The following is a 27336-nucleotide window of genomic DNA, read 5'->3' on the forward strand; positions in this document are numbered from 1 at the left end:
CACGTTTTGTTAGAACACCAAAGAGAGAGAAAAAAAGAAAAAAAGCCACATTTGACATAATGTCACGCAAAACAGGACCATGCTCTACTCTCTCTCTCTCTCTCTCTCTCTCTCTCTTCTTGGTCCCACTGGCGCGCGGTCGACAGTACAGCGAGCGCACGCAGCCAGTTCCCTGATTGACAACCCTTTCTGTCCAATCACATAAAATAAACCCTCCTTCTAGCAGGACACCGGCTAATCAGCGCGCGGGGGAGGCGGTGTTTATGCAAATGTGTTGGCAAGGGAGACCGAGCGGTTCATTCATCTTCTTCCACAGAAAGAAGTGAGGTGAACTCGGGAGCTTGCTTTACATGAGAGACGAACTGTTTTGGAGGAAAATACTGCTGTGACATCAAGCTGGGAAGCACTTTCCTCCCTCGTGAGAAGGAGCTGAATTTTCCTCCATATATAACAGGGTAAGTGAAGGTCATTTTCCTCCCCCCCATTCTTAAGGTCTGCTTTCATTATACTGTTAATGTGAAGCCAAGGCATGCGTGACAATCTGTCAAATTAGCTTTTAATGCGTAGCTAACAAAATAAGTGATAGAAGAGCAATACTTTTACAAAAGAGGAATCAAGCTGCACTCAGTATGTAGCACTACAAATGAGTCAGTTGGTGTCTGAGCTGTACTTGTTGAACAGGTGAACTCTGTTTTCCTGGAGGGCACTTTGAACTGACGTTTTGGTTAGAACATCTGCTTACATTATCAAACTGGTATACTGGAGACCTGGTGACTCATTAATTTTTTCTTTTAAGAAGAAGCATTTATTTTTGCACAGACACATTGTGCTAATTGCAAGATGGAACGTCCTTCATGTTGTGGAAAGAATAAAATAACAAACAGGTGAACAAGAGCACATCTGAATCTAATCTGGCCATGCAGAAGATAAACGTGATATGAGCATGTAAATGGAGACAAGCACGAAAAGCTGGCTATCTTAATATAATAGCTGCAGCAGGAGTCAGGGTAAACATCTAGGAGTGGAGTTCTGTGATTGTAAATCCTGCTGATTTTGCCTTTAAATTATTTTTTGCAGTCATGTCACGTTACAGCCAAACGCTTTAATGTGTTTTATTGGGAGTTTATATGATAGGGCAGCACAAAGCAGAACATGAAAGGAAAATGGTGCGGGGTTTTGAAGACTTTGCAGGAAAATAAGACTTATTGTTCATCTGAATTCCAATGAGTTATGCATTTTAGCTAAACAGAGTCGGTCCATCCTCGACAGATGTACAGTATAATAAAAAGGTGATGTTATCTGATAGGTGGTCTTTACCAATGGCTTAAGGGTCTGAGAGCAGTCCTATTCACATTTACTACTTATATGGTCTCCTCTAGCTTTTTGCATTTCACTTAACTTAAGGCATACAGTCTAGCACAGTTGGTAGCACTGTTACCTTGCAGCAAGAAGGTCCTGGGCTCAAATTCCAGCCTGGGCTTTTTCTGCATGGAGTCCAGAGTGTACCCTGCCTCATGCCCAATGATTGCTGGGGGTAGGCACCAGCCCCCCTGCTAGGACAAGCGGGTACAGACAAGGGGTGGATTTTGTGGAAGTAGGTCTGTCCTAACTTTTGTCTGATCCTATATGTATCACAGTGCTGCAGCTGCTTGATGGTTGTTATTCTCTGCCTTTAATCAAGCCTTGCTCAAGTGCTGCTTTACAGTCCTACATTTAGGATTCTACGAACAGGGGTGGCAGCATAATCATGACCACTTTTTTGCCCAGTGCTGACCATGGTGGCCCAGATTGTGATATCACTTACAATACATTTAAATAAATGTAAATAAAGCTGTATTTACATTTATACCAACATTTTTAAAGTTGTTTTCCTTTTATATGAAGACATAGGTCAATTTCCTTTAGGTACTGGCTACAAGGCTGGACAAACGAGTAGCACTCTGGGGTAACCAAGTCTCCACAACAAGCATTGCATGCTATATATATGCCAACTGGTTCTTTTTTTTTTACGTGTCCTTTCACGGCATTTCAGGCTTAACACATAGAGAAGCTGGTTAATTTGTGCCAGGGCAGATTTGCTCTACAGATAGAATATTTCAAGACTGGATCCATCATCAAAGTAGGCAGCCCACGTTGATGTAATAGTACGTGTGTAATACTTTGTTTGCATGACCATCAACCATTTGGATTGTTTGGGTGTCAGTGCATGGGTCTTTGTATCTCTGTGTGGGCACTAGCCCACAGCACACCCGGGACTCAGAAAGACCAAGGTAGGGAGGGCATAATGGCATCCCACCTGGTGAGCTAGGCCCTGGGAGGTTATGATGGAGGGATTCCCAACAGAGCCCAGCCTAGCCCCTGCGGCCCAGGACCGGCCTAACACGTTGCTGGGAGCCAACCACTTGGGATCATGGCCCGAGCACCAGGGTGCCAGGGCAGGGGGGTTACTTCATGGTGCTCACCCTATGCCTGCAAGCTCCATGGTACCGCATACCAAGACCCTACTGATGTGTGATGTTGCATATGTTAATAAGGAAGTGATAGGTGCCAAGGTGCCAGCACGACTGTCCCTGGAAGCCAGCTCCCCAACTGTTCCCCTCTTGTCTCACCCGTGCCCCACCAATTCACTGCCAACTGAGACTAAGGACCCCAGAGAGATCCCCAAAGATGCCGGGGTACTCACCACAGATTAGCTGGGCAGGAGCAGTCTGGGAGAAGCGAAGCCACCAAAGCGTAGTAAGCCCACCACCAGCAGGACACCAAGCACCACACAAGCCCCAGCAGGTGTACTCACCCTCCAAACCCCCACTGTCCACATGGACATAACCTAAATCCCCATGCCCACTATCAAATTTGTCAGAGGATGTATAATGGGACTCTGGATCACCTAGAGTGATTGTATTAAGAGGAAGAGTCAAAGATCACTTATTATATGTTGTATATAATCAGGATGAATAAACATATGGATATGGCTATTTGTGTAATCTACTTCCCCACTAAATGGAATGCTCAAACAAGAAGTATATTAATCACTTAATCACTCCAGTATTTGGAGATGTATTCATAGCTTCATTGTTATTTCCAACAGTGAGGTGAAAGAAGCAGCAGCTGACCGAGCAGCAGGTCAGTGAACGTTACTGTATCTACATCCTGTGCACTGGAAAGCTGGAAAGACTTATTGATCCACATAGAGTACAATAATATCACTGTAGAGCAACATGTTAATGGCTACTGTATTTCCAGTGTTCATGTGTATGTGCGTGAAGGAGTGTTTTTCAAATGTTTCACATTCACACATAAAGGATGCCGTGGTGCTTTAAAGCAAATACACGCGCACACACCCACACACACTCGCCCACAGGCAGGGTTTTGTTTCTGTTTTCTTCTTCCCATGTATCATTTACATTTTGGTTATAAGCCATGTGGCCAGGTGTACTGTTTATCTGTCTCATGCATCGCTGGCTCAGTGTGTATGCACATTGGACGCTGCATGTCTTTGTGTTTGAAGCAGCGTGGCACACACACACACACACACAGCTCTTGACTGATTGATTCATCCATTCTCGTCACATGCTTTAATACCCAGGAAGAGAGATGATTGAATATAGAGATGTGTGTGCGTGTGTGTTTGTGTGTGTCTGTGTGTGTTCCTGTCTTGGCATCACAGTGAGAACCATTTTCCCGATTTCACCATCAAATTGAGGGCCGTTTGTACCAAAGTGAGGACATTTTGCTGGTCCTCACGACCTATTTTGCTAACGGTTAGGTTTAAGACTAAGGTATGAATTGACTTTAGGGTAAGGTTAGGGTTAGGCATGCATTGGTAATGGTTAGGTTTAGGGATATTGTCAGGGCTAGGGCATAGAAAGGGTTGAAAATGACTGAAAATCAATGGAAGTCAATGGGAGTCAACACATGGTCCTCACTACATATAGCAAAACAAGAGTGTGTGTGTGGGTGTGTGTGTGTGTGTAAACTGGCTGATTGTGGTTGAGCACCAATAAAAGAATCCAGAGTGAGGGAGTTTCGTTGGATCAGCGGTGGGTAACTAATGAACACTTACAGCTGTCAATACACAGTGACTGAATGTCCTTCAGCTCAGCGGAAGATTCCCACCAATCAGAATCTGTGATAGAGGGCAGGTTTCAGGTTGTCATTAAATCAGCTTCTGCTCAAAGATATGTAGAAATATTTGTTGCTGAGTGGTGCGGCTTTTTTTTTTAAAACATGGATTTCCTCCCCCTGACAGCTTCTCACACTTCTTAAAGATGTTATTTAGGTAAACCTTGACACCAAGTATCCTCTTTGGTGTTAATGTGAGCATAAAAACGATCTGTCTGTCAGCCCATAGCTCAAAGCCTTGCACTCTTTTTGTTCAATACATCATTTAACCAGTTTCCAAAGCCTAAGATGAAAGCAGGTCTTTAGCAGCTATTATGTACACTCTAAAATCTGTTAACAACAACCTAATTTGGGTTATTTTTCTAACCCAGTCCTGCATCAAGACTGATTCCGATGTGGGTTGATTTAACTCAACAGGGTTAGGTTATTGTTTTAGTCCAGCATCCCTTGGGGGTCCGAGGTGGTTAAAGTGACTAATGTCAACACAGAATGCCAGAGGACCTCCCACAATGCTTTGTCAATACTTATTGATAAATGATTACATTTGATAGCAACATTTCTGCTCTGTTATGTTGCATAAAACATTTCCAGCCTATTTTCACTTTAAAAGAAATAATTTGTTCAAAGCATTAAATGTTGAACATGGTTAAAAACTTGTTCTCTAGTGTGAATCAGTCAGTAACACAAAATAAGATAATTTTAGAGCATAATTTAAACATTTTACTATTATTATTTTATCATGTGGAAGAGGTTCTGTGAACTCTGATCAGGTTCTGAGTAGAAATCTGTGAGGATTATTGAGTTTCCTTGTAGTCACTCCTTTACCCTAACTAATTAGGTCACAATTTGTAGTATTATATCAGTATTGTTTATGTTTTCTTTACAAAATAAAGGAACGTCTCAAGTCTCTGTGCTCGGATCATCATCCTTTATGATTGAACATCAGAATCAGAATCAGCTTTATTGCCAAGTTTGTACATACAACAAACAAGGAATTTGACTCCGGTACACTTTGCTCTCTGGGTTTTTTATTTTTCATTTTTTTGTTTTGCGTTATAAGATATATTCTACATGTATCTTTATGTCCTTAAATACATATATAAAATATACTCATATACAAGGTGGAATTGCGACTTCAGTATGAGGTTGTTTGGCTCTCTATTAAATGTTCATCAGAGAAACAGCCTGGGGGAAGAAACTGTCTCTGTGGCAGCTGGTTTTAGTAAACAGTGCTCTGTAACGACGGCCTGAAGGTAAAACTCTGAACAGTTTATGTGCAGGGTGTGTAGGGTCTGCAGAGATTTTTGCAGCTCTTTTTCTGACCCTAGACCTGATTAAGTCCTGGATGGAGGGAAGGTCAGCCCTGATTATTCTCTCTGCAGACCTGATTATTCATTGCAGTCTGGACCTGTCCTGTTTTATGGATGAGCCAAACCACACTGAGATGGATGAAGACAGGACAGACCGAATGATGGCAGTGTAGAAGATGACCAGCAGCTCCTGTGGAAGGTTGAACTTCTTGAGTTGCCTCAGGAAGTACAGTCTCTGCTGGGCCTTCTTCCGAACAGTGTCTACGTGTGAAGACCATATCAGGTCCTCAGAGATGGTGGTTCCTAGGAACCTGAAGTGGTCCACAGCTGACACGGTGTTGTTGAGGATGGTGAGGGGGATGTATGGGGATGGTGTTCTCCGAAAGTCCACCACCATTTCCACAGTCTTGAGTGGGTTGAGTTCCAGGTAGTTCTGACAACACCAGTGTACCAGCCGATCCACCTCCTGTCTGTATGCAGACTCATCACTGACCTGGATCAGACCAATGACAGTGGTGTCATCTGCAAACTTCAGGAGTTTCACGGACGAGTCCGAGGAGGTGCAGTCATTTGAGTACAGGGAAAAGAGGAGTAGGGATAGAACACACCCCTGGGGGGCACCAGTACTTATTGATCTTCTGCGGGAGAAGATGCTCCCCAGTCTCACCTGCTGCTGTCTGTCCGTCAGGAAGCTGTTGATCCACTGACAAGTGGAGGCTGGGACGTTGAGCTGGGTGAGCTTCTGGTGGAGGATGTCTGGTATGATGGTGTTGAAGGCCGAGCTGAAGTCTACAAACAGGATCCTGGCGTACGTCCCTGGATGGTCGAGATGTTGCAGGATGAAGTGTAGACCTAAGTTAACAGCATCATCTGCTGACTTGTTTCCTCAGTAAGCAAACTGCAGGGGGTCCAGCAGGGGGCCTGTGATGACTTTCAGGTGCTTCAACATCAGCTGCTCAAAGAATTTCATGACCACAGACGTCAGGGCTACAGGCCTGTAGTCATTTAATCCTAGGATGGTGGGTTTCTTGGGCACTGGGATGATGGTGGATCATTTGAAGCAGGAGGGGACCTTACACGTCTCCAGTGACTTGTTGAAGATCCGGGTGAAGATCGGAGCGAGTTGATTTGCACAGGCTTTCAGGCATGATGGGGAGACATTATCAGGTCCTCCAGCTGTTCTTAAGCTGTTCTTAAGCTTCTCGCTGTAACTTCTCTTGGCTGCTTTGATCTCCTTTGTTAGTCTGTTCCTGGCCTGCTTGTACCGCACCCAATCTCCACTGCTGTGAGCTTCTTCCTTATCCCTGCGCAGTTTCCTGAGATGTGGAGTAAACCGTGGGTTGTTGTTCCCAAAGGTGCAGAAGGTCTTGGTCTGCACACACATGTCCTCACAGAAACTGATGTATAATGTCACCACATCAGTTAGTTGGTTTAAGTCAGTGGCTGAAGTTTCAAAAACAGTCCAGTCTGTGCATTCAAAGCAGAGGTCTGTTTTGATTCCTCAGTCCACTTCTTAACAGTGTGATCCGTGGGTTTGGAAGCTCTTAATCTCTGCCTGTAGGTTGGGATGAGGTGGATAAGAGAATGGTCCGAAAGTCCCAGAGCAGCCCTGGTAACAGCATGATATGAGTCCTTTAAAGTTGTGTAACAATGGTCCAGTGTGTTTTGGTCTCTGGTGGGACACTTAATATGCTGTCTGTATTTGGGGAGTTCTTTGGAGAGGTGTGCACTGTTAAAATCTCCCAGTATTATGATGAAAGAGTCTGTGTATTTTTTCTGCACGTCTGTAATCAGCTCAGCGAGATGTTTTTCAGTGGCTGAAGTGCAACCATGCGGTGGGAAATATGAGACAATTATTATAAACGAGGAAAGCTCTCTCGGTGAATAAAACGGTTTAGAGTTTATGAAAAATGACTCCAGATCAGGACTACATGTTTTCCCCAGCACATTTATGTCTCTACAATTGAAAATTGCCAATAATTGTTAAAAAGCCCAGGGGTTCCCAGGCCAGCCGAGAGACATAGTCCCTCCAGCGTGTCCTGGGCTGTCCCCTGGGCCTCCTTCCGGTAGGACGTGCCTGGAACACCTCCAGAGGAAGGTGTCCAGGAGGGGCTGGACTCACTTCTACTCTGGAGTGGCCCACAGGGAGACGCGGCGGGCTGGGGTGGGTTTGCTTGTTGCCTCCCAGCTCAGCCGTCTCGTGTTGGGGTATACCCCAGTGGATGAGAGGGTTTAGGTTGTGGACAGGTCTCTGATTGGCGTTTCGGCCTATGGGCCGGGCGGTAGTGCAGAGTACCCGGCCTTCTTGTTGTCCCTGTCGGGGGTGCTGGATAGTGCCCCTCCCGGGTACTCCATTATTCTGCTGGGGGACATCAACGCCCACGTGGGAAACGACAGTGACACCTGGAGAGGCGTGATCGGGAGGAATGGCCTCCCCGATCTGAATCCGAGTGCTGTTTCATTATTAGACTGTGCTAGTCACGGATTGTCCATAATGAACACCATGTTCAAGCATAAGGGTGTCCATCAGTGCACTTGGCACCAGGACACCCTAGGCAGGAGGTCGATGATCGACTTTGTTGTCGTATCGTCAGACCTTCGGCCGCATGTTTTAGATGCTCGGGTGAAGAAGAGAAGGGCTGAGCTGTCCACTGATCCCTCCCTGGTGGTGATTTGGATCCGTTGGAAGAGGAGAAAGCCAGACAGACTTGGCAGGCCCAAGCGCATAGTGAGGGTCTGCTGGGAACATCTGGCAGAGCACTCGGCCAGGGATGTATTCAACTCCTACCTCTGGGAGAGCTTTGACCAGATTCCAGGGGATGTTGGAGACATAGAGTCTGAGTGGACCATGTTCTCTGCATTTATTGTCGATGCTGCTGCCCGTAGCTGTGTCCGTAAGGTCTGCGGTGCCTGTCGTGGCGGCAATCCCGGTGGTGGACACTGGCAGTAAGGGACGCTGCCAAGGTGAAGAAGGAGTCCTAATGGCTGTGGTTGGCTTGTGGGACTCCTGAGGCAGCTGACGGGTACCGTGAGGCTCAGCGTGCCGCGGCCCGGGCTGTGGCAGAGGCAAAAACCCGGGCCTGGCAGGAGTTCGGTGAGGCCATGAAGAAGGACTACTGGATGGCCTCAAGGCGATTCTGGCAAACCGTCCGGCACACACACACATGCTCAAGATAAACATATGCACCCCTCACACCACCTTCACCGTTCCCGGCATGATGTTGTTTTGTCAACTTTTTGCTTCTTTGTGCTGAGGGTTTTTGCAATCTCAAACTGTATCTTGCTAAGGATAAAGTATGAAATATGATTTTTTTCCCTCTACTTACCTAATGTGGCCTCTTTTCTCATCTAGCAAGGGCAGCGCCTGTGAGTGGGCAGCAAAGCCTCGGTGACCCGTCCCCCCTTGTCTTGTGTCATGATGTATGTTTGGATGGGTTGTTCTGCAATTCTAATTTCCCCTCGGGGATCAATAAAGTATCTTTGAATTGAATTTGAATTGAATTGAACCTCAGGAGGGGGAAGCAGTGCTTCGCCAACACTGTTTACAGTGGGGGTGGGAGGCTGCTGACCTTGACTGGGGACATTATAGGGCAGTGGAAGGAGTACTTCAAGGATCTCCTCAATCCTGCCATCACGCATTCCCTGGTGGAAACAGAGGCTGGGGACTCGGGGTTAAACTCTTTCATCACCCAGGCTGAAGTCACCGAGGTCCTTAAAAAGCTCCGCGGTGGCAGGGCTTCGGGGTGGATGAGATCCGCCCTGAGTACCTCAAGTCTCTGGATGTTGTAGGGCTGTCATAGTTGACACGCCTCTTCAACATTGCGTGGCGGTCGTGGACAGTGCCTCTGGACTATTATTGAAGTATTCCTATTATATTACGAGCTCTATTGTCATAGCAATAGAGCTAAACAATCCGAACATATCAGTTTGAACACAGTGAGGTATTAAATATTAAATCATCTTTATTAAATCATCTTTGTTGGTCATTGCACATGTACATTACAACAACATTTGTCCTCTTTGTGCATTCTGGGGCTAAGGGTCTTGCTCAGGGACCCAGAGTGGCAATCTGTGGGATACAATCCTGGTCCCCCTATATGCTGGCCTACTGTAAATTATGCAATAATGATAGGACAAAATATAAATTTGGTCAGATTATATTATTCAGTGGGCAACATTACAGTGGATGTTCAAAACTGACACCATTGGAAACTGGGTCGTTAACTCTGATGGTCCGTCTAACAATTGCTGAGTAACAAAGGTTTGCAGGCTTTAGACTGCAAAGTCGCAGCCCTCCCTTTTTCAGCACACTAGCTTCTACACATCAAATAAACCACAAAAACATGTTGTGCATAGGCAGATGTGTTCTTTACAAGGTTTTTCTCTGGTGCTGGGACATCTGAGCTCTCCAACAAAGGCTTATAGTCATATTAAAAAGAAAGTACATCACTGAAAAAAATTGTTGAACCACCTATAGAGGCAATAACTTGAAATAGTTGCTTTCTGTTTATCAGTCTGTCACATTATCATGAAGGGATCGTGGACCACAGTTTTTTTGGTGCATTTCTTCATTTCATTGAGGTTTGTGGATTCTGTTATACAGTAGATTTGCTTGAGTGTTTGTCCCGGCGTTTTAACCCAGTTTCATTCGAGTCCACCTGTCAGATAGATAACCTGGAATACTTCGTTACACCGAGGGTTTATTGTAGAGTCTATGACTGAAACATGCCCAGGTCCTGTGGCTGCAAAACAAGCCCAAATCATCACCCATCCACTACTATGCTTGGGAGTTGGTGTAAGTTGGTGTTTGCTTTTTGCCAAACATGGTGCTGTGCATTATGACCTAACTTCGGTACTCTTGTCTCTTCTTTCCAAATGACATTTTTTCAGACATCCTCTGGTTCTTTCAGATGCAACTTTACAAATCTGCTGCCATGTTTTTTCTGGAGAGACGAGGTTTTTCCTATCAGCCATTCTAAGGTAGCCAAACTTGTTCAGTCTTCTCCTTACTGTCCTGTCATGATATATGACATTTAACATGCTAACTGCGGCTGTATGAGATAGAGCTCTTGGGTTTTTTGTAATTTCTGAGCATTGTTCTGTCTGACCTTGAATAATCTTTCTTACTGTAGAATGATGGACTATGAAGATGATGACCTAATAAGCCATCAAAGATTGATGAGCAGCAGCAATTGTCGATCTAAGGTTTCCACCTTAAATATTTTAGAAAACAGCAAAGATACTGGTTTTCCCATGTTGGTACTGAGAGTTAGGGCTTATTCTTGAGTAAAGATAATCTAGGAAACAATGCTGTATGAATGTTCCAGTAACCTTAAATATGTTTTAGGAATAGATAATGGCAGATGGCTCTGTAGGTGTGTTAGGGCACAGACAAATTGGGAATCTGCTACAGTAATAGTAATGCATAACCTAACCTAATAATCCTGACACATAAAGGTACACCACCGTTTTGTGCTCCTGGCTTCTCCCCTGGCTCAACATGATGCTTCACCTTAAATGAGTGTTTGAGCTGCGCTGGGTGAGCAGTGTTTCTATTGTGATGTATCCGTCCTGAATGAGTCTTCTGGGAGGTGAATGTAGATTAAGAAATAAAAAAAAAAAACTAACAAGAGCCATACTAACACCTCATCCCTTATTCCCTACTGATTTCCACTCATTCCAGTGGACCATATGTGCAGTCCATCTACACTAAATCACAATCGGCAACAAACAGGAAAATCTTTCTATTCCAGGATGACTTTGTGGACTAAAATTAGGCAGTGACTTTTATCTGGTTGGTATTGTAGCTTTTAAAGAAAATACAACTAAACACGTGTGATGCAGTGACATGATAATAGCTCACTGTCCTTCTGTGTTATTCTTCAAATGATCTTTTTTTACATTTTGGCTCTGAAAGGTGGTTAATTTCTTAGATGATGATTTAAAAAAGTGCAGCATGTCTTCAAATGATAAGGCAGTATTATTTTGTCTCAATGCAAAACAAAAAAAGTTGGTAAAGAAGAAAAAACAAGCGATGAGTAGTTAATTCAATAACAACTATTAAGGGTTTAATGAAATCTTGGGCCTCAAGCTGTTGGACTATAGAAATGCCATATCAATTTTTGTCAAAGGCACTACAATATTTAGTTCCTGTCAGCATGTGACTTCATCTAGTGAAGTGTAATCTATTATTAGCCAAGTTCTTTAAGCTTTACACCCTGGAAGCATTTTTCTGACTGTTTTTAAAATAGGTAAATAACCTGTTCTTACACTAGCCTGTTGTGTTGACAGTCGATTAATAAATTGTTCTTGTAAAATTGGCTGACAGCACTGTTACAAAAGCCTTGAAGTTTTCATCACGAGGAACTCATTAGTGTGGCACTTAGGGTGCTCAGTAGAAAAGTAAACTTTGACAGAGTAACAGATAAAATACAAACCTTTTGTAAGGGGCTAACAATGGGCTATTTATGGTAGCCAGTGGCTAGTCTAACAAGGTTAACCCTCTGGCAACCCCTGGACCAGTTGGGAACCCCCACCCCCCTTTCTCTAGGAGTGCACTGAAAGGTTAAGGTTTATATTTATATCCTGTTCGTGTCTACCTATCAACTTCAAACTAAAGGGCTATTACACAGGGTTTCTAAGTGGTGTGGAAATCATTAGAATTGACTTTAACTGATAAAGCCTGAACCGGATAATTTTAGACTGAACAGAGATTCTTTAAAACAATTTTTTTTATTTTTGACGTATCTATTCTAGTTAGAGAAACTCAAAAATGAAGCATTTTTCATTGTTTGTGCGTCTCCTTCTCATGAACCTTGATATTAATTTTATAAATTTTTTTTGTGAGCTGGATAATCTCGCCCCTAGCAATTACGGTTGCCAAAAAACTTCTATAGTCACATAATAATCCACACAAAAACTTTCGATCTATTTAGATATTCATTTAAGTTAACGTCAATGCCAGTGCCATCCACTCCAGCTGTTACACAACTTGGCACAGCTTGACTTCGGACGTGCACTCTGCTGCTTTCTCACAGTCAGCTGAACACATGAACACTGGTTTTTATTACCCCCAAACTGCCCTACTGATATCAAACTATCATGATACTGTGTTATTGTTCTAATCCACATCATACTATATAATGAGACCATTGATTCCCATCTTACAAAATCAAGAGCCAAGACCTCTGTTCTCTCCTTTTTTTCCTCTCAGTCTTAGCTCCATCACACACCAATGCTGGAGTCTTCCCTCGCATTTCAGGCGCTTCTCAAAAACGAAGGAGTTTTTGAAAACCTATAACCTAGAGGATCAAATATTATAGAAATATTCATTACCATTAACAAAAAACACTAAAATTTGTCAAAACAATTTAGCGAATTTTGCTAGTTTTAATTTACTTGGCATTGCACGGCAGTGTGTCACAAGATTTAACCAAAACAACGAGGCAAACAAACAACATTCTGTTGATAAGTGGAAGTAAATAAAATGTGTGACATGTCTTTTGCTTTAAGCAGCTACTTACTGGAGGTCAGTTATTTGAGCTTTATGGATACAGCTCCTCTGATCCCCAGATGACATTGATGTGTCTGTCTTTGGTGTTAACTGTTGGTGCAGTGGACCAACAATGGTGAGGAGCACCTTAAAATGCATTGTTTTGCCCATGAATGGCTTATTTCACTTTTTGTGTTTTTATTTTTATATTCTTTAAAAAATAGGTCCACTAATAATTTATTGGTGAGGGGGTTAAATCTAAATTTTTCCTTAGATTGGGGGGGTTCTCTATCCCCCACGTAACTATGTATAAGACTAAAGAAAAAGTTGCTGCCACTTTCCTTCTTTCATCCTGATAAGTCCTGTCAGTCCTATTGTTTCAATAAGCTAAACTTTTTTTGAGCTCTCTTGTTCTTCAAACTGGAAACAAAACCATACTGACCATCTTATCAGTTGTTTCACTTTCTGAAATGAGTGATTGAAAATATTGAACTTTTTCATGATATTGAACTTTTTTTTTAGATGTACTGAAACCAAACCTTGCAGGACCTGTTTACAAGTCCAATGACCTTTTTCTCTCAGGATTTCCAGATGCTTGATTTCTGCAGCAAGCTGCGGATTTCCAGTGCCAAAGGAAGAAAAACAGCCACAGAGCCTCACTCTGCCACCATCTTGCAGGGTGTTCTTTTTACTTCTGATCCATAAGTCCAAAAAAATCATATTTTTGATTAATCACGCCTCAGATAAGAATCTCAAAATTTCTGTGGCTTATTTATGTAATTGAAAGCAAACTGGAGATGACATTTCTTGTGGTTTTGGGGAGTAATTGTGTAGATCAGACATGAAGGCCTTCAATGTTTGATGTTTCTTACTCTGGAAACTGAAACTTCATGAACTTCTGCTACCAGGTCTTCCTGCGGATATTTTGCAGTCAGTTGAGCATTTTTGACCTTCTGCCCAGAAAACTTAGTGGCAGCATTTATTAACTCATTGTTTCTGCCATGCAGAAGCCCACTTCAGATGCAAACATTCAGGGCCTTTCCTATTCTATAGTTTTTGCAAGGCAATGATCTCTTTTGTAAACGTGTTGGACAGCTCTTTTGACTTAGCCAGATTTCTAACATTCACTCAAACATTGCCATCATCAGTCCAAGTATTTGAGGGGTTTTACCTTAAGCACACCTGTAGAATTTAGTGTTGAAGTTAGTACATTAATTGTAACATTTGTTTCATTAAACTATTTCAAAGGTTCTGTTCAATTTCCTTATTGTAAACACCTGACTATTTTGGAATTATCAGTGGGGGATGAAAGACTGTAGGTGGAACTATATTGAAATTGAATTTACTAATGAGATTAGTGATGCATTATTTCAAACTCAGAATCTTCATTCTTTTTTAATCATGACCCCCAACTTTTGGTTGTGGCTTTTGAAAATATATATCTAAAAAGTAAAAAGCAAAAGTATGCTTATTGTGGCAAATATGTTTTTTTCGGTCTTCAGTTATGTGTAAGAATAAGCTTTTCTCATGTGTAAAAGACTTGTTATGGAGGAGAATGTGTATAACCATCTGCTCAGCAGTCAGCCAGCTGAGCGAGCTGCATAAGGTGGAAGCACAGGTGTGCTTGGAGATAGGAGGCAGCAGAGTGGTTAGCTGGGCATGGCTAATATATGGACCACTGTTTTCTGCTACTGTTCATCCCTTTAATTACATGATGAATTACACACAGCTGCAAGTAATGATATGCAAATCAGCAAGTAAGAGACTACTGTATTTTTGTTTTCTACATAATACTGAATCAATCTGGACCTACAAGTGGGCTGGCAGCTAAAATTCATCCCTCCAACCAACAGTATCAGTATCAAATCAAATATTTTTCAGGATCAAAATATTTTGGACAACAAAAAAAGAAAAAGCTATTTATACCTTTTTCATGTGTCCAGATAATATAGACAAATCAAGGTGTTGGTATCAACAAAGGTGCAGTTGGTAGCACTGTTTACTTGCAGCAAGAAGATCCTGGGTTAAATTTTGCATGGAGTTTGCATGTTCTTCTTGTGCATGCGTAGGTTCTCTCTTGGTACTCCTGTTTCCTCCCACAGTCCGGTGAATTGGTTTCTCTAAATTGCCCTTAGGTGTGAGCGTGCATGGTTGTCTGTCCTGTGTGTCTGTGTTGCCCTGTGATGGACTGGCGACCTGTCCAGGTAGTACCATGCATCTCAGCCAATGACCACTGGAGTAAATCACCATCTCCCCTGCGACCCTGCATGGAAAAGTGGGTATAGACAATGGATGGATGGCTGGTATCAGCAATATGCTCAAAAATGTTAGGAAGGTGTTTTTTTACATTAATTTGCAATATTCCTTTTTTTTTTACCTTAAATTTTTCTGGAATCAAAAAGTTAACAGATGCAATATTTGTCATACTACGTAGGTTGTGTGCAGGTTCGTGTGCATTGTGCTTTTTTCTCTCCCCTACAGGGTTTGCAGGTGCAGCTCCTCGAGTGTAGCTCCACAGGTGCTGCTTATTGAGTCTAATCAGAAGCTGTCCATAAGGAAATCCTGATGGTGTACCATTGTCACTCTGTTTTCCTTCAATAAACTTGTTAAAATGCTACTCTGCCTCCGTAGTTGTTGCTCTTTTACAGACTTGGTTATCTACCTTTATGACAGAATGATCTGACCAACAAACCGACTCTGGTGCACAACTGCGGAGCGCGGTTTCTCACCAAGGGATATTACTCGGACAGCATGATTACCTTCCCCAGTCTTTGGGCCAGCAACAAACTGAAATTAAACAATCCTTTAACTATATGGGATATCAGTTCCAAGATCTCATCCTAGAAGTGGACCACTCAGACTCAGGGGTTGGAGCTGTACTTTCCTAATGATCTCCATCAGATGGCAAGCTCTATCCATGTACGTTTTTTTTTCTTCTCCATACTACTCTCATCCGCAGAACAAAACCATTAAATTAAAGATCAGGAGCTCCTTGTCATCAGGATGGCCTTGGGGGGAATGAAGACACTGGTTGGAGGGCACAGCAAAACCCATCATCATCTGGACTGTAAGGATTATGATTATTGATTAATTAATATTTATCAAGAATTATAATTTAAAATTATAATTTGAGAAACATTTTTTATTAACCAAAAATCATTACTTATGAATATAAATCAAAGATGTCCTCTGGTGTTGTGATTATGGGCTCAAAGCTCTTTAATAATTACAAATTATTAACCAAAACCACCAACTGTCACTGTTTATTCAACCACTTCACCGAAGGATGGAGGATCTTCGACCTTGTTTTGACAGATAAATCACTCTTGCACGAAATAAACACAAACTCTTCTCTTAATCATATATGAAGATTTATTGAAGCCAAATAATCCTGATATACCATTATTCTGGTCCAAAAACCTTCACCTAACTAACAAGCACTATTCTACACAAAGGGAATAAAAATGACTACCTAACAATAATAATAAAATAAAAATATATATGCATTTAGTGTATGAAGATCAAACCAGCAGTTTTATGGACAAAATGTGTAATTTGGGTTAAATGGAAAGAGAAGTCCTTCTGGTGTGTTGATGTCCCAATTCTAGCGGTCAGCTGATAAAACGGTGAGCTGGGTGCTCTTAGCCACTATTTGCTGATCGCAGAAAATCTCGGACAAGGGGCCATGAAACTCTGAGGCCGGAACTCAGTGGAAAATCTCCAGAAATAAAACTGGAACAAAGAGTGGTCAGACCATGAGGTACAGACCGCAGTTGCTTTGAATGAAAACTTTTAAAAGTCCAACTTCTAACTCCTGGCTTATTTAAGATCAGCTGGACAAAAACATTAACACGCACAATTCAGCAGCGCTTGCGCAGCAAATCAAAACACCACTCAGCATAAAACACTTCAATCAGTATTGCATGCAACAAATTAATACCTTAGATTAACTACTGGTGATTCTAAATCACCTTCACTATGCCTCATCCTGCCCAGACCTCTAAATCTATCCGGTTTAATATAAAAAGAACAAAATTACTTTGACGTTGATATCTTCTCTCCACCGGTTGAGGAGGGATCAGGTCTGACAAAAAATGAGGGGAGGGGGGACCACGCGTCCGTGATCAAATTAAGAAAAAAAATGAACGGTAACTTCTCATCCGTCCAGGAAGGGAAAAGATGAAGAACCGTTTAGTCAACTGAATAACAAGGAGAAAACTCATCTCCTTGGAAATAGAACCTCTGTAGGTTTTCACCTGCGCCGGGTGTCGGCGCTGTCTTCGATTGGTGAATAAATCTGCTGATCTTTGTGTATCAGACAGATTTCCAGCTTTCAAGCTGTTCCGGGAATGGCCTTGTGGAGCAAAAGTTTGCCTGCGAGCTTTTGTCTCTCCAGATATGCGCCTCCGTTGTGGTGAACTTTGTTGCCGGGCTTTCCGGCAAGAATAAAACTGTAATTTTGTCAGTTATCGATTGCTTTTCTAAAGCTTGTCAACTTACTGCTCTCTCCTAACTCTCTGCTGCTGCTGAAACTTCCAGGCTCCTCATAAACCTTTTTTTTAGACTCCATGGCATACCTGAGGTAATCTCTGTCTGAGATAATCTCAGACAGATGACCACAATTCATCTCTTAGGTCTGAAAGGATTTTTGTTCTGCTCTAGGGGCCAAGTCTCAAGTTTCTTCCGGTTTCCACCCCCAGACTAATGGTTAATGTTAATCTTAATCGGGAGCTTGAAAACATCCTCCAATGTCTCTGTACAAATGACCCAACTTCATGGAGCAGTCACCTGATGTGGGTGGAATATGCACACAACTCAAGAAAAAAGAAATTATGAAATCACTACAAATAAGACAAATACTAAATAAACAAACAAGAATAAATAGTTTTTACAAACAAACTGGAAAGAATAGGGAAAGCATATAGTTTAGTAACAGGACCATAACTTTACATTAACTGCAGGAAAGTTAATTAAAACCAGATTTAGGGATCAAAATCAAAGTCTTGGTTTTTACATACTTGAGTTTCTTACTCTGCATCATTTCACACACTTATGCACTGTAGATTTTATTATGCAATGGAGATGAGAAGTGTTTTTTTTATAACAAATGATAAAGTTTAGTGTAAAGAGATAAATAGCAGTATCCTAATCTGAAAAGGCCTCAACCTTCAGTTAATATTGATCTAATACTTCACCTACAGGGGTTGGACAATGAAACTGAAACACCTGGTTTTAGACCACAATAATTTATTAGTATGCTGTAGAGCCTCCTTTTGCGGCCAATACAGCATGAATTCGTCTTGGGAATGACATATACAAGTCCTGCACAGTGGTTAGAGGGATTTTAAGCCATTCTTCTTGCAGGATAGTGGCCAGGTCACTACGTGATACTGGTGGAGGAAAACGTTTCCTGACTCGCTCCTCCAAAACACCCCAAAGTGGCTCAATAATATTTAGATCTGGTGACTGTGCAGGCCATGGGAGATGTTCAACTTCACTTTCATGTTCATCAAACAAATCTTTCACCAGTCTTGCTGTGTGTATTTGTGCATTGTCATCCTGATACACGACACCGCATTCAGGATACAATGAACCATTGGATGCACATGTTCCTCAAGAATGGTTCAGTAGTCCTTGGCAGTGACGCGCCCATCTAGCACAAGTATTGGGCCAAGGGAATGCCATGATATGGCAGCCCAAACCATCACTGATCCACCCCCATGCTTCATTCTGGGCATGCAACAGTCTGGGTGGTACGCTTCTTTGGGGCTTCTCCACACCGTAACTCTCCCGGATGTGGGGAAAACAGTAAAGGTGGACTCATCAGAGAACAATACATGTTTCACATTGTCCAATGCCCAAGATTTGCGCTCCTTGCACCATTGAAACCGACGTTTGGCATTGGCGTGAGTGACCACAGGTTTGGCTATAGCAGCCCGGCCGTGTATATTGACCCTGTGGAGCTCCCGACGGACAGTTCTGGTGGAAACAGGAGAGTTGAGGTGCACATTTAATTCTGCCGTGATTTGGGCAGCCGTGGTTGTATGTTTTTGGATACTATCCGGGTTAGCACCCGAACATCCCTTTCAGACAGCTTCCTCTTGCGTCCACAGTTAATCCTGTTGGATGTGTTTCGTCCTTCTTGGTGGTATGCTGACATTACCCTGGATACCGTGGCTCTTGATACATCACAAAGACTTGCTGTCTTGGTCACAGATGCGCCAGCAAGACGTGGACCAACAATTTGTCCTCTTTTGAACTCTGGTATGTCACCAATACTGTTGTGTACATTTAAATATTTTGAGCAAAACTGTGCTCTTACCCTGCTAATTGAACCTTCACACTCTGCTCTTACTAGTGCAATGTGCAATCAATGAAGACTGACTACCAGGCTGGTCCAATTTAGCCATGAAACCTCCCACACTAAAATGACAGGTGTTTCAGTTTCATTGTCAAACCCCTGTATTTTAAAGGCTATTCTCTGAGCTACAGGGAGCCAGTGTAGGGACTTTAGAACAGGGTGATGTGCTCCACTTTCTTAGTTCTAGTGAGGACGCGGGCAGCAGCGTTCTGGATCAACTGCAGCTGTCTGATCGACTTTTTAGGCAGACCTGTGAAGACACAGTTGCAGTAATCAATTTTATTAAAGATGAACGCATGAATTAGTTTTTCAAGGTCCTGCTGAGACATTAGTCCTTTAATCCTGGAGATGTTCTTTAGGTGATAGAAGGCTGGCCTTGTTACTGTCTTTATGTGTCTCTTAAGGTTTAGGTCTGAGTCCATCACTACACCCAGGTTTCGAGCCTGACTGGTGGTTTCTAGTTGTATTAACTGAAGCTGTGTGCTAACTTGTAAACACTCTTCCTTTTGTCTAAAGATTATTACTTCAGTTTTGTTTTGCTACAGCTGAAGAAAATTTTGGCACCTCCATACATTGATTTCTTCTAAGCATTTACCCAGCGCTTGAATGGGTTCATAGTCACCTGGTGACATCGTAACGTATAGCTGTGTGTCGTCTGCATAGTTATGATAACTTACGTTGTTGTTTATTATAATCTGAGTTAGGGGGAGCATGTAGATATTGAATAGGAGGGGCCCTAAGATGGACCCTTAGGGAACGCCAAATGTGATTTTTGTGGTCTCTGACGTAAAGTTACCTACGGACACAAAAAAGTCCCTGTCCTTCAAGTAGGATTTAAACCAATTGAGTACTGTACCAGAAAGGTCTAGTTAATCTGCTCATAAAATAATGTTTTCAGCGATGTAGTAAGGGTATAATTACTCATTCATCAAATTTGTGTGACTGACTTATTTGTTTTCTGTAAGCATGGAGAAGCTGGTCTATATAAACACTAAAACTCTGTTCATTATGCTAGCAAGTAGTTAAATAATGCTTAAAATTAGTTTTATTGCACTTTTTCTTTAGGGAATTCATGTTTTGAAATTGATTATAGCAGTAAGACTTAAGTGTACTTGTGTTGACTTAGGGCAAGGCAAGTTTATTAGTATATCCCATTTATTTCAGCAACAATGTTATTGTGCATTACATGATGTACATGATGTGCACTGCAGTGACAAAAAACATTGACAGTACATTGCAGTAGCATCATAAAGGAAAGTAGAGAAAAGTTGGACTATAGGGTGAAATAAATGATGTTTCAGTTAATAGTTCAGTTGATAAAACGAAGGCAACTCTAAACAAATGGGTTTTAACCTTGATGAAAATGAACTCAGGATTTCAGCTTCTTTACAGTCTTCTGGGTGTTTATTTCCAGATAAGTGGAGCAAAAGAACTGAATGCTGCTTCTCCATGTTTGTTTCTGATTCTGGGGATGCAGAGTAGACTTGAACCATAAGACCTGAGTGGTCTGGATGGTTCATACAACAGTAATAAATCTTTATTGTATTTTGGTGCTAAGTCATTCAGTGATTTCTAAACTAACATTAGTATTTTAAATCTATTCTCTGAGATACAGAGACCCAGTGTAAGGACTTAAAAACTAGGGTGATGTGCTTCACTTTCATAGTTTTAGTGAGGAGACGGGCAGTAGCATTCTGGATCAGCTGTAGCTGTCTGATCAACTTTTTGGGCAGATGTGTGAAGACACTGTTGCAGTAATCAATTCCACTAAAGATAAATGCATGGGTGAGCTTTTCGAGATTAGGAAACATGTTTTAGAACAGAGCAAAATGCAGTTCTTGCAACAAAAATGGTTTCCTTCAAAATATGTCAATACATCGGTTATGCAGTTTGTTTTCAGATCCACTCTATGGTTTGAGAACTAATAAACATACTTATTGATACATTCTAAATATTTTGACATATGCTTCAAGTTGCAAACGGATTTTAGTTTTCAGTGTATGGATCATGTTTACTCCTCTTAAATCTGTCCTAAACAAAAGAATAGTACTCTTGACAAGAAGCAGTTGAACAATTGTAAACTTGCTTTTCAGTTAGTGATCAGTATTTTTCTTTGAATTTAAACTCATACAACAGCCATAAACCAGTCAGCCACTTGTTTTTGGCCATCAGCCTTTGTCTCTGCCTGATGGAGGTTTGGCAGCAGGCCTGGTGCTTCTGTCAAGACAACCAAATGTTCATGATGCATAGTTTCTGTCAGTCTGCTGAGCTTCCCCAGTAATCATTTAGTTTGTTGTTAATTCACATATCAATAAGCAGGCCCTTGTTTCTGCATCAGGTTCTCATTTACACTTTTCATCTTTTACCCTCTGTTTCACACCACCTGCCATCCCCCAAAACACACACACACACACACACACACACACACACACACACACACACACACACACACACACACACACACACACACACACACACACACACACACACACACACACACACACACACACACACACACACACTACTTCATAGTGTGGTATACAGCATAGCTGGTATTGGACTAGTTATCGACTGTCCCAATATCAGGCCTGTCATAGTTTTTCCACTCTGAAGAGACGACACAAACTCAGCCTGGGACAGTCACAGTCTCTGTATGGGATGCCGAGCTTTCCATTTTTGCACTCTTTCCAACTCAATTACAGCTTTTGCCACCTAATCATTTTCCCTTGCAGAGACAGCAACACGTTTCTCCCTCTGGGACATGTTCAGCCAAAGCCACCATGCATGAGCCCCATCATAATGATAGTGTGCTCAACCCTTTGTTCTTCCTTCTGGAAATCAGTAAGTCGACCTAGAGGAACAATGTTTGGACTGTGTAGGATTAGAGTTTAAAGTTTATTTAAAGCATTTCAACCATTTTATTATTCTCAAGACAGAAGCTGACTAGCTCTGATTTTACAGTGCATACAATCCTTAACTGACAGTAATTACTGCAGAACTACTGCATGCTGGCAAACGATATCTTGGGAAGACTTTTGTGAAACATTAAATTGGAGAGTTCTAATCTCAAATGCTCCTTATAATGTGCAGTTAAGCCCAAAATTGTTCATTAATTTAGATTTTTTTTATTTGAAAAAATACAGGCATTTCACAAAACCTAATAAAGTTTTGTAAAAAGAGCCTCAGTTGGTCATCTGTGACCAAGACAACAAGTGTTTGTGATGTATCAAGAGCCACGGTATCCAGGGTAATGTCAGCATACCACCAAGAAGGACGAACCACATCCAACAGGATTAACTGTAGACGCAAGAGGAAGCTGTCTAAAAGGGATGTTCGGGTGCTAACCCGGATAGTATCCAAAAAACAAAACCACGGCTGCCCAAATCACGGCAGAATTAAATGTGCACCTCAACTCTCCTGTTTCCACCAGAACTGTCCGTCGGGAGCTCCACAGGGTCAATATACACGGCCGGGCTGCTATAGCCAAACCTTTGGTCACTCATGCCAATGCCAAACGTCGGTTTCAATGGTGCAAGGAGCGCAAATCTTGGGCATTGGACAATGTGAAACATGTATTGTTCTCTGATGAGTCCACCTTTACTGTTTTCCCCACATCCGGGAGAGTTACGGTGTGGAGAAGCCCCAAAGAAGCATACCACCCAGACTGTTGCATGCCCAGAGTGAAGCATGGGTGTGGATCAGTGATGGTTTGGGCTGCCATATCATGGCATTCCCTTGGCCCAATACTTGTGCTAGATGGGCGCATCACTGCCAAGGACTACCGAACCATTCTTGAGGACCAGGTGCATCCAATGGTTCAAACATTGTATCCTGAAGGCGGTTCACCAATACACACAGCACGACTGGTGAAAGATTGGTTTGATGAACATGAAAGTGAAGTTGAACATCTCCCATGGCCTGCACAGTCACCAGATCTAAATATTATTGAGCCACTTTGGGGTGTTTTGGAGGAGCGGGTCAGGAAACGTTTTCCTCCACCAGTATCACGTAATGACCTGGCCACTGTCCTGCAAGAAGAATGGCTTAAAATCCCTCTGACCACTGTGCAGGACTTGTATATATCATTCCCAAGATGAATTCATGCTGTATTGGCCGCAAAAGGAGGCCCTACTAATAAATTATTGTGGTCTAAAACCAGGTGTTTCAGTTTCATTGTCCAACCCCTGTATCTCCACATCAATAAATACAGTGCCCTCTGTGATCAGGCCCCGTACACAAAGGGCTCGGCAGTGCTTGAGCAGTAGGGCTACCAGGTAGGAAGATAGTGCACACACCTCCAAATTGCACTTAGGCTGACTGCTGGGAGGCACAGCCACTTTGTACCTCATAGCTGAAATAAATTAAAGAAAATACAATTTATGTGACCAGCTCACTCTGATCAGTGAAAAATGTTCGCTGGAGCCCTTTACCTGTCTTTACCAGACATTTAGTCTGGTGGTCAGAATACAAAATATAAATACAGGAGGAAGGTGCTTTGTTGGAAAATTGTATAATGTTATTTGTGTTTATATGGATATTATTTCGTGTAAAATTAGCTGTGAACTATACTGAATAGATCTTGAGAAGTCGTCTTGCTCAGGGCTTTATTCTTTACCAAAAATACACACACAGTGCAACAGATACCTGGCTAAATGCATGCGTTTGGCTCAAGCTTAGACTGTACGCCCGGTAGCTAAGTAGAACCAAGCTCACACCATAAACAAACTGCTCTAGGGGTTGTTGCTGACCCATCTAAAACAGTGGGGGAGCTACCTACTGCTGCTTTTCTGGACTATAGCTCAGTATTCAGCACCATCATAGGGTCTCCATAGGGTTGTGTGTTGAGCCTCTTGCTCTATCATTTCACCACTGATTATTAGCAATGAATGTGAGGAGAGGGTGGCTGACTTCTGCCTCCTTGGAGTCCACATCGAGGAGGACCTGGCCTGGAGGATGAACACCTCTGAGCTGCTGAAAAAGGCCCAGCAGAGACTGCATTTCCTGAGGGTTCTTAAGTAAAATAACATCACACAGAGACTGCTGGTGTCCTTTCATTGGGCTCTATGGAGAGCCCGATAAAAGGACTGTGTGTGTTACATCAGCTGTAAAGTGGCTCAGACAAAAACGGTCCACAGGGTTATTAACGCGGCCAAGAAGATCGTTGGCTGCCCTCTCCCCACACTTGAAGAACTATATAGTTCCCAGTGTCTCCGAAATGTCCAGAACATCATAAGGGACACTTCTTACTCAGGTCATGCTGTTTGAACTGTTACCATCAGGCAGATGGTACAGATCAATTAGAGCATGGACAAGCAGATTCAACAACAGTTTCTATCCAGCAGCAATAGTTCCTATATATATATATTCCTAAAGGGTTACTAAGTGGAAACAATGTCAAAGTGCAACAACTTTACTGACATAACGTGGCCACCATTGCACACTTTTCCATCCATTAGGCCCCCTTTAGACTGGACTAAGACTGAACCACAACATTAAAGCTCAGCTAGATGATCTCTGCAGGGTATTTAAGAGGTCTTCTGGGTTGCATCAAGAGCACTGTGCGTTCTCCATTATATGTGATGAGGAATGAGAGATCCTACCCTCTTTTATGCTGCATTAAACATCTCTGGTCTGTGGTTACATAAATTAGCATTTAGATGTTAAGGATAAACTAAACATCTACAGCTTTAACAGTACTCAAAAATTTACTATAACTAATTTAAGTGCACATAAAGTCAACATATACATAACTAAGCAATTCTCATTATGACATAAACTGCTAATTACAGGCATTGCTTCGAAGAAACTCAAACTGGAATACAGAAGTTAATGAAATATATGGAAGCAAATCGTTACCATATTTCAAATGAAAAAGCATTTTCAGAAATGCTTTTTCATTTTAAGAATGTGGCTGCATTGTTTGACTCATAAATGAAATTAGTAATCAATAATCCTATTTGCATTTTAATTTTCTTCTTCAAGACTGCTCATTCTTTCACTTAATTAAAACGAAAAAGAAAAAGACATTTGAGATTTATTTTTCAAGATGTACCCCAGCAAATAGATACCAAAATTCAATTTGAAATGTAAAATTTGAAAATGAAAAAGCATTTTAAGAATGTGGCTGCATTATTTGACCCATAAATAAAATTAGTAATCAATCATCCTATTTGCATTTGCAATTTCTTCTTCACGACTGCACATTTTATGCCATAATCAAAAAGAAAACAAAGCAGACATTGCTTTTTCGTTTTCGTGGTCTGCCCGCAAAGTACTGCCCAGAACTCAAAAATGAAAAAGCATTCCGAGCGGCGGGCGCAGCAGAGTGACGTTGGCAGCCACTGTTCCTCAGCTCCCTGCTGACCGAGCTAACAATCTTGTTCGGTAGGGGGCGCTGTGCACGTCTGCATTGCATTACATTGCAAACGTGCCGAGAAATTGATTGAATTGCAGCAGGGCCGAGCTCAATTTGTGGCAGTGGCAGGCAGAACTGGCAGTTCCGCCACAGCCTGTCACTGGAACCGCCACAGCCTGCCGTAGGGTGGCAGGGGATTCCGCGAGAATGCCAGAAGGTGCCAGACTGGCCGTAAAAGCTTGCCAATGCGGTTGCCGCTGTTTTTGTGGAATCTGATGCTGATTATCGGCAAACGGGATGTCATTGTTGTTATAGCCTGTTACCTTTAAATAATGATTTCATTATTTAATAAACAGCTTTAGTCCCATAACATAAGGTGATTGTATTTACTTGACATGGAAAATAAATAGCACTATGTGTTTGTGTGACGTGTTGAAAGGATGACGAAGATTTATTGCACAAACAGCCGGTTTATTATAGAGCTATTCTGAATTGTCACTCACAGACAATTATAAATAAATGCTTAAAAACACGATGGATGTCCCAGGCCATAAGGCTGTCACGAGGATGCCACAGCCTGCCACCGGAGCTGCTGAAAATGCTTTTTCATTTGAAATATGGTAACGATTTGCTTCCATAGAAATACAGCTGCCCTCCCTACTGACTAAATACAAACGTGATACCTAATTAATACACGGGCAAAAAACTTCCCCAAGAAGCAATTAGATGATAGCAATGCTCAGAGAATTTAACGCAGGACAGGACACACTGCCTCACAGTCTCATCATGCCCACAGTTAGCTAGTAATGCTCCAAGTAGAATTTATTGTAATGCTCTCTGCAACAAGGCTGCAATATCCATGGTGTTGGACTGCAGCTCCAGCTCCAGCCAAATAGACACAACAAGCCAAATTAAACTAACAATCAACTATTTCCACATCAATAATTACCTTACCGTCTGTGATCAGGTCCCTTACACAAAGGGCTCGGCAATGTTTGAGCAGTAGGGCTACCAGCTAGGAAGACGGTGCACACATCTCCAAAATGCACTTAGGCTCACTGCGGGGAGGAAGAGTCTCTTTGTAACTCATAGCTCATATAAATAATTAAAAGAAAATACAATTTGTGGCTTCAGAGCCTTGGTGTGACCAGCTCACATTGATCAGTGAAAAATGTTCAATGGAGCCCTATACCTGCATTCTGTTATGATATTATGATCTGATAAAACTCCTCATGTACTGTTCTTCCACCATTCTTGAACTGGTTCGATTTGCGTGCTTTTCAACTTAGGTGTACAGGTCCTTCTCAACAAATTAGCATATTGTGATAAAGTTCATTATTTTCCATAATGTAATGATGAAAATTTAACATTCATATATTTTAGATTCATTCCACACTAACTGAAATATTTCAGGTCTTTTATTGTCTTAATACGGATGATTTTGGCATACAGCTCATGAAAACCCAAAATTCCTATCTCACAAAATTAGCATATTATTAAAAGGGTCTCTAAACGAGCTATGAATCTAATTATCTGAATCAACGAGTTAACTCTAAACACCTGCAAAAGATTCCTGAGGCCTTTAAAACTCCCAGCCTGGTTCATCACTCAAAACCCCAATCATGGGTAAGACTGCCGACCTGACTGCTGTCCAGAAGGCCACTATTGACACCCTCAAGCCAGAGGGTAAGACACA

At 42.1% G+C, this 27336-nt stretch overlaps 1 protein-coding gene across 3 annotated transcripts in view; it reads left to right on the plus strand.

The window, feature by feature from the left end:
- Positions 1–283: 283 nt before the first annotated feature.
- LOC124879573 (visinin-like protein 1) overlaps positions 284–27336 on the plus strand; it is a 46949-nt gene continuing 19896 nt past the window's right edge. The window contains exons 1-3 of one of the 3 annotated variants that reach the window (XM_047384234.1): positions 284–455; positions 3089–3123; positions 15884–15991. The gene's annotated coding sequence lies outside the window, so the exon portion shown is untranslated. The remainder of the gene's footprint in view (positions 456–3088; positions 3124–15883; positions 15992–27336) is intronic. The other 2 variants (XM_047384232.1, XM_047384233.1) reach the window with 2 other exon arrangements.

Source organism: Girardinichthys multiradiatus, chromosome 13 (assembly GCF_021462225.1).
Source record: "Girardinichthys multiradiatus isolate DD_20200921_A chromosome 13, DD_fGirMul_XY1, whole genome shotgun sequence".
Classification (NCBI taxonomy): domain Eukaryota; kingdom Metazoa; phylum Chordata; class Actinopteri; order Cyprinodontiformes; family Goodeidae; genus Girardinichthys; species Girardinichthys multiradiatus.